Below are 12,676 nucleotides of genomic sequence, written 5' to 3' on the forward strand. Positions count from 1 at the left end.
TGATTTTTCCCACCAGAGCATACACTGTTATTTTAGCGTCTAGTTACATCATGAACTAAAGATATGAACCACCAGCTTAAAGTGTCTTTATTTGTAGTAACCTCAGTTTTTTATAAATGGTTTTCAGATGTTTGGGAATAGCTTCAGGTCTCAGTCGCTCTGCCTACAGCTGAGGAGTGATGGGGAGTGGGGGTGGAGGGAAACCCTTCATCCTTACTCTTTCGCATAACCTGCCGGAAAACAGGCTCCTGTGTATTTTCTCCTCGAGTCATCATGCCCCTGGAAGATTAACAGATACTTATTTAGAAAATCGTCCACAGCATCCAGGAACTTGACACTTGATGAAAGGAAGAGTACGTGCTGTTGAACACCTTCTCTACCCAAGTGTGATGTAGCAACTGTTGCTACGTTCGTGGAGGAAAGGAAGGAAATGTTTCATGTGCCTATTATTTAGGATGTTCTCCCCATCTCTATCGCAAACCAGCCAAACAAAATACACACGCGCTCTCCACTGAGTCATGCATAGTCTATGATGTAGTATTATGTGTGGAAAAGAAGTTTTCTTCACTGCTAATAGTCATTGTGACACATCTTGTATATTTTATGAAGAGTGCTAATTGTGTATTTTCTTTCAGAAATCGGTGGCGGAGAAATAAAGGTTTTTTTTTTTTATTAAAAATATTTGTTGATATAATCTGAAATTCAAATTCTTCTATTCTGTTGTTCCTTATAAAAACTCTTTATTAGTCCGGATGGGCTAGATTATGCTGTGGTAACAACCAACCACCACGTCATAGTGACTTAACGCAAGAAAGGTGTATGCCCCCATCGGGCCACGTGTTCAGTGTGGATCATGAGGAGAGCTTGGCTCGCTGTGCACACTCACGAATCCACACTGACGGTGGCTCCACCCCAACCTGCATGCTTCCCTGGTGGACAAGAAAGGAGAATGGTTCTCTGCTTTCCTCTGGCAACGAAACGCTTCTGCCCAGAGTTGGCAGATCTCACTTCTGCTCAGGTTTTTGTGGCCACATGAAATTCAAGACGGTTGAAAAGGTAATGTTGTCATGAACCCAGACTTTGGGACTTCCTAGATGCCTAGATGTTTGTTTTCTGACTGTGTGTGTGTGTGTGTGTGTATGTGAACAGAGGTTCTCTGCAATTACTGTAAAAACACTTAAAACCGTGTTATTCGTTAAAATTAAAAAAATTATAAGTGTAAAATGCATGTAACAAATTTATCATCTTAACCATTTTCAAGTGTATGGTTCAGTAGTGTTAAATGCATTCACGTTGTTCTGCAGCCAGTCTCCAGAACTCTTCCTCTTGCAAAACAAACTCTACACCCATTTTATAGCAGCTCCATTCCCCCTGCCCCCCGACTGCAACCATTCTACCTTCTGTCTCTGAATTCAAATGTATACAAACGGGATCATAACAGTATTTCTGTTTTTGTGATTGGCTTATTTATTTTAGCATGATGTCCTCAAGGCTCATATATGTTGTAGCATATGTGTCAGAATATCTTTTTTAAGAGTGAATAATGTGGCATTTTATGAATGTAGCACATTCTGTTTATCCATTCATCTATCAGTGGACACATGGGTGGCTTCCACATTTGGCCATTGTAAGTAGTGCCACTATGAACATTGGTGTTCCATTTCATTTTATGTGTACTTATTTTTCCGTGTAAAAGAGAAGCAACATCTTCAGACCTCTAGTTTACTTTTCAGACCCAGGAAACCGTTATTTAAATTTAGACTAATAATCTCACTTTGAGAATCTTCTGCCAGGGGTTACAACAAAAGCTGAGCAGAACTTCGACTACCCCCTATATGTTTGACTAAATCAAGAAAGCTAATGGATTCATTTGTTTTTAGTCCTGTATGTAACCTGCAAATCTTGACGGTTTTCAAGATAGGTGACAGCATGTGGTAGGACATTATTTTTCTGCTAAAAATCTAGGAGCATGGCAAAAAATTACATTATCTTCCTTTCTTACGTCTGACTCAAATACTATATGGAGGGTGGTCTGATATGAATCAATATGTAAAATGTGGCCACACAAGCTAATTGCATGTATAGCATAGATGCATGCAGGGGCAGGGTAGACTTTTGGGTACAGTGCTGCAAGAAAAAGAACAGGATATAAACTTTGCTACGTGCTAATTGCATGATTCTGAACACACTAGTTACAGAGCCTTTCTGAGTTTCATGTTCTTTTTAATCTCTACAAGGAAGAGTTTAAATTACATGATCCTAGTGGGTTAATATCAGTTAACCATAACTTCTAAAATGAATGGGATTTTCTAAACTTTTCTAGTATGAACTATTTAGTACAAAAATATTAACTCTGATGGAATTTTTAGCAATGAACATCAGGTCGTGGCACTCCCTTGCTTCACACCTAAACTGGATTACTGTTAGCTTTAGAGCAGTGTTTCTGAGACTGTTTATCATTATTGCCTCCCTTTTTAGACATTTTAAGATATTTCCTCTTAATCCGTCCCTACCCCCATGAAATTTTAATGCCATAAATAAACATATCAGTTTACATGTGCGGTGGCCCTTTGAAGGGACTCCTTGCGTTATCCTTAAACCATTGATATCAGGAGGGAACCTCTTCTCTCCCATTCCCATAACCCAACTTTTCACCCACTTTTGGGGGCATGATCACCCCCATGTAGGCTTTAGACTAAGATTGAAAATCATTGCTATTCTTCAACGCCTAGCATGATTCATCCTGTGCATAGACATAGCATTTTATAGCGTTTCTCCCCTCTCCCTCCCCTCCCCTCCCCTCCCCTCCCCTCCCCTCCCCTCCCCTCCCCTCCCCTCCCCCTCCCATCCCCCTCCCATCCCCCTCCCATCTCCTTGCTTCCTACCTTCCAGGCAGGCTAATGGCCTCCTTTCAGTTCCACAAGGGCATCAAGCTTGTTGCTACTTTGGGGTCTTTGCACAATTCTCTTTGCTGGAGGGCTCGCTCTTTATTTTTAATTTTTTAAGTGTATTTATTTTGAGAGAGAGAGAACAAGCACGTGCGAGTGGGGGAGGGGCAGATACAGAGGGAGAGGGTGAGAATCCCAAGCAGGCTCTGCCTCACCAGTGCAGAGACTGATGTGGGCTCCAGCTCGCCAACTATGAGATCGTGACCTGATCTGAAGTCAGAGGCTTAACTGACTGAGCTAGCCAGGTGCCCCTCTTTATTTTTAATTAATCAGTTGACACTCATTCATCTGTGTTCTCCAGCTTAAATATCTCTTCCCCAGAAGAACCTGGCCTTCTGCTCCCCTTGCCCATTAGGTCTCTTCTGTGACTCTCCCAGTGCTCTGTTTGCTTCAAGCACTTGCAGTTTTGTAATGAGGCACTTGTATATTTCTTCTATGTCTGCCATCTTGGTTCACTGTAGGCTTGAGGCCAGAGACTGACCGATTTCCCTCTGTATATGTCACATCTAACTCAGTGCCTGGAATTGTTAGAAATGGTCAGTGAAGTGTTTTTGAAGAAAATACACAGCAAGGAAAAACCTCTGAACTTGGAGTTGCTTTTTACATGAATGCATACCCTCCTGTTAAACGTTCTTGCCAGAATGAAAAACAAAATGAATGTTTATCTTGTTCGCCACAGCAGTGCCTACATATATGTATTAGTTAAGGAAGCATTAGCTGTTGTAACAGTAAAATCCTGAAATCTCAGTGGACAAATAGGGTTTTTGTTGTTGTTCACATAAAGTCCCAACTGGCAGGTCTGAAAGGGGTCTGGGGGTGTCTCGAGCATTCAGGGACCGGTGTGATGCAGGCTGCGGTGTCTTTAACACGCGGCTTCCGAGGTCACCCTGGCGCCTGTGTCTAGGTGACAGAGGGGGAAGAGAATGTTGAGAGCTGCATGGGAAGTTTTCTTGGGGTAATCTTGGGAGTGGAATGTATCACTTCTGCCCACGTCCATTTTTTGCGTTCCTCACGAGATTCAAATCTCCACTAGGGTCCCAATCCCTATTATCCCACCAAAGAATCCAGTCAGTCACATGGCTCCCCCCTCTCAGCCCCCCCCTCCCCCCACCAGCCAGGGAGTCTGAGGAGACAGCTGTGAAATCAGGAGGTAACACAAGCTGGCCTTTGCCACAGTGCGCTTGGAAAGTCACACATCTATGTGCAAGTGTGTAGTTGATGTCTAGATGTATGTGGATTTACAAATCACTGTCAGTAACTTAGGGGCCTTTGGGTCCAAGACCCAGAGAATGGGAACCACTAAAAATAGGAGTATGTAAGTTTTATTTTGGGAGAGATTTTTGCTCCAGCATTTTCAAAATTATAAGGTGAGATATGATGGACCAGGGGTGGGGAAGGGGAAAGAGCTTGGGGTTAGAAATGCACTGTATACATTCAACTGAACAAAATCGGTTGCCTTGTAACAACTACCCTTCCCAGGCTCTCTTGCACAGCTGTGTTCCTAATGGTGCAGATTAGCATCTTGTCAGCTGAACGTAAGCCCAGGTGGGGTTCTAGCTGGCTGCTGGCAGCATTGTCCTAAATAAAATGGAGCCTTTTTACTAGTGGACTGTTTTCAGTTCCTCAATCACCTGATAAGTCCTATTCTTTTGATGAACTACAAATAAAAACGAGGTCTCCATTCCAGGGGGCTGTTCATCAAGTAGTGTCTGTTTGTTTAAAGAAAAAAAAAAGGCATATTGCATGTCTGGTTCATCATACTATAAGGCAATTGTAATTGATCTAGGAAATCATGATACTGTACTTTTATCTGGGCCAAAGCTTACCTGGACATTCTACAGGGTCTCCATTCTTCCTCATGCCATGCAGTGGGGGTGGAAATATGAGCCTGGGCTTTTCTTTTGTAAGCCTCTCTGAATTCCTGTTCTTGGCAGATAGAAGGAAAAGAAAAGGAAAAAAAGAAAAGAGAAAGGATTCAGAGCTTGGTTGGTTAGGTGGGCTGCTTTATTACTTCCCTTTGGTTATATTGTGGAGTTTGAGACTTGCTCTTTTCTTTCCCTTCCGTTCTCCATCTAACTCCATAATCTAGCTCCTCCTTTAGAGAAGCTGGGAGGAAAAGCTGCATTTGGAGACCAACTAAAACCTCCAAAGAGAAGAATGTTTATGTTTTAAATGCTAAAATTTCAAACAAGTCGTTTGGCAAGCTAGATGTTTCTCAGCAAGTGTAAACATTTTCCACCTCTTGCTTCTTCCAGTTCTTTGGTCTTTCCGTTTGCATCTGGTGCAGGTTCAGATCGGTGTTTTCCTGCTTTCTATGCTTCTGATACAGCTGGAAAGTGTTTGATCGACGTGATCAGAAAACTGGGGCTGTTGTGAACATTAGCCCTGAAGCAGGCTGGTGAGGTCCTACTGGCATCTTTCTTGGTGCATTCGTGGGATTAGTAAAGAAGTTTATGCTGAAGTTCCAGCCAGGACAAGAGCTGGAGAAGGGACCTTCCGAATCCAGGGTTTCACAGCTTGGTAAAACTTCACAGTGGTGCTGACATGTAACAAGCTGGTAGATACTCATCTTCTCCTGGGTATTACCCCAGATGGTCTTACTCAGATCAAGACAGCCATGTAGAAGCTGGGCGGACGTGGCTCTGTGGGACTTCTACAAGAGCAAGAGGATTTGAGTCACATTTCATTTGAATGAAAACCTGTGAAGTGCTTTCAGTGTGCCTGTGTTTGGGAACGTGCCTTTCCCTGCTGGATTTTGTTCTAGGTCATCCCACGAGTGGATGACTGTTCAGAGGAATTGCTTATTGAGTGGGAACTCGGGGGCCTGTCAGCCAACCATGAGCTCAAGCAGTTCTTCCCTGCAGCTGGACCTGATTATGTCTTTAGCTGCCACTGTTAATGAGGCAAAAAGCATCTGCCGAGAGCTGGGCTGGCACTCCCAGGGCGGTCTGCCACTTTTCCATCAGTTGCGGCAAAGAGGGTCCAGGGTGTGGAACAGATAAACCTGAGTGTCGGGCCTGTGGTTCTTTGAAGCAGTTTTTGAGGGGGAAATAGAAAATGACTCAATTTGACATTCGGTGACTTGCCAGTTATGCTGTATATGTCTTAAGTTTTTTGTGTGCTGGTCGCTTTTGTTTGGGTGAGAAGGTCTTAGGGGTCCGCTTGGTTGAAGGTATGGAAGAGTTCTAGCTGTGAATTTTATTTTATTTTTTTTTTATTTTTATTAAAAAAAATTTTTTTTAACGTTTATTTATTTTTGAGACAGAGAGAGACAGAGCATGAACGGGGGATGGGCAGAGAGAGAGGGAGACACAGAATCTGAAACAGGCTCCAGGCTCTGAGCTGTCAGCACAGAGCCCGACTCAGGGCTCGAACTCACGGACCGCGAGATCATGACCTGGGCCGAAGTCGGTCGCTTAACCGACTGAGCCACCCAGGCGCCCCTAGCTGTGAATTTTAAAGGCACCTCCTGTACAGGGCCATTAGTTTCTTGGGTGATTTCTGAAGCTGAGACTTTGGAACAGATGACAGGAAGCCCTGCCACTAAATTTATTTCATTCATTTTGTACGTCTGTTCTGTGTTGGGTGGGTTCTCTTTTGTGAAGGCTATCCCAGAAAATGTTTGCATTTTGAATCCAGTGATCTAACTAGTCAGGTTATTATAATAGACGGTTTTCCATGTTTTTTGTTTTGTTTTGTTTTTAAACAAAGCACAAGCTTTTTGAAATTTATTCAGGAATCTGTAATCTGGATAAGTTTCATATTGTGACCTGATGTATGATCTTCTTCCCACCCTTCAAGACACATTTCAAGAGTGGTTTGACTTCTTATTTTCTGGATTTGATTAACTTTTTTCAGATCAAAGTAGAGTTTTATTTGTTTGTTTTCATTTCCTTAAAGTTTACTTATTTATTTTGAAAGAGAGAGAACGAGCACGAATGGGGCAAGGGCAGAGAGAGAGGGAGAGAATCCCAAGCAGGCTCCAGAGAGCCCAACGCAGGGCTGGATCCCAGGAACCGTGAGATCATGACCTGAGCTGAAATCAGGAGCCGGATGCTTAACCAACTAAGCCATCCAGGTGCCCCTCAATCTAGACTGTTAAAACTTTCAAGAAAAGGGACGCCCGGGTGGCTCAGTCGGTTAAGCGTCCGACTTCGCCTCAGGTCACGATCTCGCGGTCTGTGAGTTCCAGCCCCTGAGTTCCAGCCCCGCGTCGGGCTCTGGGCTGATGGCTCAGGGCCTGGAGCCTGCTTCCGATTCTGTGTCTCCCTCTCTCTCTGCCCCACCCCCATTCATGCTCTGTCTCTCTCTGTCTCAAAAATAAATAAAAACGGTAAAATAAAATAAAATAAAATAAAAATACAACCTTTAAGAAAAGAACTAAATCCCATGCATCTTGGATCTTCTCAAAGTGCCCAATCTAGCATCAAGCATAGCACACACTCCTTAGATAAAGTTGTAGGTGTTTTTTGGCTGCTGTAATAAATTACTGCAAACTAAGTTGCTTAAAAAAAAAAAAACAGAGACATTTATTCTCTCACAGTTCTGGAGGCAGGAACTCCAAAATCAAGGTGTCAGCAGGACATGTTCCCTCCAGAGGCATGGGGGGAGAGGCTCTTTCTTCCCTCTTCCAGGTTCTTCTGGTTACTGGCATTCCTTGGTATTCCTTGGCTTGTGACTCCATCACTCGAGTATCTGCCTCTATATCATCTGCTTTGCGTGTGTCAGACTTCTCTCTTTTGTGATGGCATACCTTTCTCATCTCAAAATCTTTAACCACATATCTGCAAAGACCCTTTTCCCAATCACTGGGCATGGCATAGCTTTGGGAGCCATTATCAGTCTACCACACCCATATATGGTTTCTGCATAATCTCCTGCCCAGGTAGTTATTCAATCTCCATCTAAAGCACTTAACCTCAAGGATATTTGCTTCTGTTTCATTTTTTATGAGCTGCTTGCTTCAAGTCATTTCTATTTTAATATCATCTTGTTCTGTATTCTTTTGTCTTTAAGATAGTGTTTTCAGTGAAAATTGCTTTCCCTGCAGTAGGAATGGCTTTAGTCTTGATTGTGTCATTAATAGTGAGTCTTACATGCTGTTTGGGACTGAGGACAAGGCATTGTAGCTATCACCATTGAAACTAATGAAAATCTGGGTGTGGTGTCCAGAGCAGAGTTATTGTGCATTTGTTGGTTAGATGATATCAAAGTCTTGTTATTAACAATGAATTAAATTTAATTTCCCAATAATCTCAGTGTCAAGCATTTTACTTTCTAAGCTTTACTCCCATCTTTTGAATTTGCTCCCTGTGGAATGAATGCCCAACCCCATAATTCTTCAACTATACTGGGGCCTGCAAGCCCTTACTCCTACCACCTTTTCACTGTACCTCACTTACCTTACTTTGCTCCTGGCCTTGGCCAGTCATCATAACCACTCCCTCAATCATCATAACCACTCCCTCAATTTTGTTCTCCTCTCTTCGATGCACTCGAAGAGATCTTCACCCAAGTTTGTTATACCTATGAAGCTGGGTGTGTTTGCTTCAAGTGACCAGCAATTACACTACATTCCCCTTGTCTGTCATTCCCTTAAGTGAACTTTTTTTTTTTTTTTCCTGTTCAAACCTCTCACAATTTCTTCCTTGTCCTCATTCATTGCTTCTTTAATTGGGAAAACAGAAGCCACCAGAAGAAAACCTCCACATTTCCCCACCGACCTGCATCTAGTTCATATACTCTGCCTTCTCTCCAGTTATAATGGGTAAACCATCCATTCTCCTAACAATGGCCAGTCTTTCCACTTGGTGTCCCAGATCTCATCCCCATTTCTCCAAGGATATTGCTCTACTTCTCCTCTTTTCTACATTCTATTTCTTTTGTTCCTTTTTTAAAGAAATTTATATACAAGACTTTTCCCACCAACCCACAAACATCTCATTTCTGCCATATTTAAAGCTTTCTCTTGATACTACTTGCACTTTAATTTACCACTCCTTTTCTTCACTTTCTTGTACATTAAAACTTTGAAAGAGTTGTCTGTATTTGCTTTAATTATCTCTTGGATGCATTGTGGTTAAGGTATCACACCATTACTCCTCTGAAACTGTTTTTTTATAAAGGCATCAATAGCCTTCATTCCAAATCCAATGGGCAGTTCTCAGTCCTCATTTTACTTGACTTCCTACCTTAACACAAATGACCACTCCCTCTTCCTGTGAATCCTTTTATGACTTGGCCTCCAGAACAACACATTCTCCTTTTCTCCTTCCTGTGGGTTTCCTTTCTTTTTGTCTCCTTGCTTCTTAAGGATCAGTTCTTGGACTCGTTTTTCCACATTCACTTCTTGGTAATCTTACTCAGTATCATGGCTTTACTTACTAATTACAGTCTGATATCCAGATTTATATCTGTAGCCTAGAACTTTCCTAAACTTCGTCCTTCTATATTCACTACCTACTTAGCATTCCTACATGGATATTTAATAGACCTCTCAAATGTAACATGTGAAACTGAACTCTGATCCCACCCCCATCCCTGCCATAAAAACTCCAACCCATAATAAAGCAACACATGCTGCTTCTCCCACAGACATCCCCATCTGATTGGAAGCCAACCCAATTCTGTAATTTTCTAGGTTACAAACATTGGGGTTGTTCTTGACTCTTCTGTTTCTGTCACACTGCACACTCACTGGTGATGCTCTGAGCTGCTGCTTCTATAAATGTGGAAGAAAGTCACTTCTTAAATCTCTGGCATCACCATCTTGATTCATATGATCCTCTGTTTGCCTGGGTTATTGGGAAAGGGCTGTCCAAAAGGTCTCTGCTTCTGCTGTTACCTACCTTAGTCTCTTCTCAGTGCAGCACCCAGTGATCCTGTTGACTTAGGTACTTCTTAATATCTTCTAATGCCCTCCTATCAACCTGAGAGCAAATGCTAAAGCTTTAAATGGGTTGTAATGCCCTATAAATCTGGCCACCTCTCTGATCCTCTCATACTCTTTCCCCCTTACTTACTGTGCTCCAGCCACATTGGTCTTCATCTGTTTCTCGACATGCCAGGCATGCTGTACCTCAGGGCTTTGTATTTCGTATTTACCTGTTGATAAAAACAAAATAAAAATCATGCCTTTATGCTTATTTTTACCTCTCTGATTTGGGGACAGATATGAGAGTTTATGCGGTTTTTTAAAGCATAATGTCCTTGCTATTTGCTGAATAAAACATTATTTCCATGTCAAATAAATTTACATATGAGACCCTAGTGCTTTAAGTCATGTTTACAGACTTACCTCTCCTCTTTGCAACAAAGTAGTTGAAACTGTCATTGTCTTCAGCATTTTTTTTGAAAATCACTATGGCTCATTTCTTAATTAAGGTTCTTTTATTTTTAACCCTTGGGTTATACTCAATACTCATTGGCACTGTAGACATAGCAGAAGGAAATAGAGGGCCCCCGTAACATATAGAAGTTCACAGATGCCATGTTAATGTCCAAGTCTTCTCGCATCCAGAGCATGTGAGGGAAAGAGCACAGGCTGGGTACTGGATCAATTACCTAACTGGCAATATGACCTCAGACAAACCCCATAACCTCTGCGCACCTTTGCTTCCCATCTGTAAAGAGAAAGGAGTTGAACCAAAGGGGTTGATCTCCGAGGACGTTTTCAGCCCTAACAATCTGTGAATGTGGGCAGAAGTACCACTCAGATCATAAATACCTGCTATGTTATATTGAGGTTTCTCCCCTCTGATACCTGCTCTTTGCCAGCTTTCATGTTAAAATTTTCCACCAAACAGGAACACCAGAGGCAGAGGACTTCCAGGCAGGTACCACCCCTGCTGACTGCCAAATATCCCCTCAACCTAACCACTGCCTGCACGGATGGGCTTTTGCTAGAAATTGGCCAGCTTTAGTCCCCTTCCACAAATAAACTTTAAAGTACTCTCTTGAAGAGTGAGAAGCTGCCAGTGGTACTGGCAGTGAGTTTTATAATTATTTTTTGATTTTTTCCATGTGACTTTTGGTCTCAGGGCAGTGTGTTTGGTTGGGCTAAATTGATAGTTTTCCCATGGTTGTGGTTTACACCTGCTGGCCATGCAGGAAACTATGGTGGGAGAGTTCCTTGGTCCTCTGGCCCTCTGCTAGCCTGGGTACATGCTGACTGCCATCTCTGCAGCTGGAACCACTGCCAGCCTGGCGTTGTTTGTGTGTCCCACACGGCTGCTGCTGAGGAGAGGCTTGGACTACTTAGCTTAGACAAGCTGAATCAAGTCTTGGAAAATATTTCTCCTAAAATGCTGTTGTAGACAGTGATGAGGGGTAACCAAAAAAGCACACAGCTGTGGGCTAGGCTCTGGGTTGGCCTCGTCTTTAATACTCACAATAGCTCTTGCAGAAGTGGCTTTATATCCATGTTAGGAATGATGAAAGTGACCTAGATGTTAATTAGCAACCAGTAAAAGGTTGAGTTAAATTGGAATTCAGACCTTTCTGACTTCATAGTGCATGTTCTCTGTACTACTGTACCCTGCCTCTTGAATGTAGTCAGTGTGAGACTTACATCCCTTATAGTTAGTTAGATTTTGGTGGGTTCACCAGGAGTCCAGATCTTTTATTCTGTATCATTGTTTCAGGGGGAAAAGAAAGAGTTCTTATTTTTAAACAAACTTATAAACTTTGGTAATATTAACACTTTGTGGGGCCGGGGGGCGGGGATCGTTTTACTTGTTGATTTAATAAGTTCCATTGTTTGATCATTACTCAAGCACCTCTTCTAATAAAAGATGAAGAGAATTCAGGTAGTTTAGACTCGGCCCGCTAAATATCGTTGGCTGTATTATGTTTTCTCATCTCTCTCCTGCTTAAGATAAAAAGAAAAAACAAAACACATCACTCCTACCAACAAAATCATACAACTAGAAATTAGGAAAAGGGGGAGACTCTAATGCTTTCCTTTAAAACACATGTATCTTGAGGTTCGAATCAAAGTGATTGTGTTTTACAATTCTTATCTGTTTAATTGTGACACAGTACACCTGCTTGCTTTTAAGAAGAGAAGTTACAGAAGTTTAAGGAGGGAGGAAAGTGACGTGGACACCCGATAACTCTTCTCCAGTGATATCCTGATGAGTTAAGCATAAATGAATCAGAAACAGATGGATTTTTTCCCCCTTAAAATACACATGGGTTTAAAAACCAAGGGAAAATACGCTTGGAAAAAAAATGTTCTTTGTTAAAGCCCAAATGTCTGAAATATAATTTAAGATTTTCATAGGGTCCAGCAAGTAGTTGTGTGCACTCATCTCTAATTTGGATGGGGTGTGTGCAGGAGTTGAGCATTTAAACTATTCTGTGGAGCTGCTGTCGGGGAGGCGTAACAGTCCTGTAAAATGACATAAGGCACAAGGGCCTTATGTGCAAACTCGTTTCACATGGCTTCTTGGGTATTGAGTAACATGAATTTCACGTAATTTGATTCTTGAAAATTTTATAAGGTTTACCTCAATCTTTGTGTGTGAAAGTGGAAACAGTTTCAAAGGGCTATCCCCAGGTGCTGTGCTAGGCACCTCGACTCTCCATCCTTGGGCCAAGGGTAGAATGTCATCTCCATGACCTTGTGCTTACTGATTCTCCTTCACTGTCTTTGGTCATTGTTTTAGATTTGATTGAAGCCAGTATTCCCCATAATTTGTTCTAGCTGCACGTGTTCCTATGGATGT

At 42.2% G+C, this 12,676-nt stretch overlaps 1 protein-coding gene and 1 long non-coding RNA gene across 11 annotated transcripts in view; one reads left to right on the forward strand and one right to left on the reverse strand.

The window, feature by feature from the left end:
• ADAMTSL1 (ADAMTS like 1) overlaps positions 1–12,676 on the forward strand; it is an 883,534-nt gene that overhangs the window by 11,395 nt on the left and 859,463 nt on the right. The gene's annotated exons all lie outside the window — the stretch shown is intronic.
• LOC123381792 lies at positions 65–11,604 on the reverse strand. 4 transcript variants are annotated; one of them, XR_006589229.1, is made up of 5 exons: positions 11,339–11,604; positions 9,971–10,052; positions 4,775–4,874; positions 4,580–4,657; positions 3,155–3,848 (listed from the first exon to the last, which is right to left on the reverse strand). It is a non-coding gene; the product is annotated as an uncharacterized LOC123381792 (long non-coding RNA). The 4 variants fall into 4 exon arrangements; XR_006589227.1 differs by lacking the exons at positions 3,155–3,848; positions 4,580–4,657 and adding an exon at positions 65–279 and having other exon boundaries at positions 11,339–11,597; XR_006589228.1 differs by lacking the exon at positions 4,580–4,657 and having other exon boundaries at positions 3,155–3,466; positions 11,339–11,598.

This window comes from Felis catus, chromosome D4 (assembly GCF_018350175.1).
Source record: "Felis catus isolate Fca126 chromosome D4, F.catus_Fca126_mat1.0, whole genome shotgun sequence".
Lineage (NCBI taxonomy): Eukaryota > Metazoa > Chordata > Mammalia > Carnivora > Felidae > Felis > Felis catus.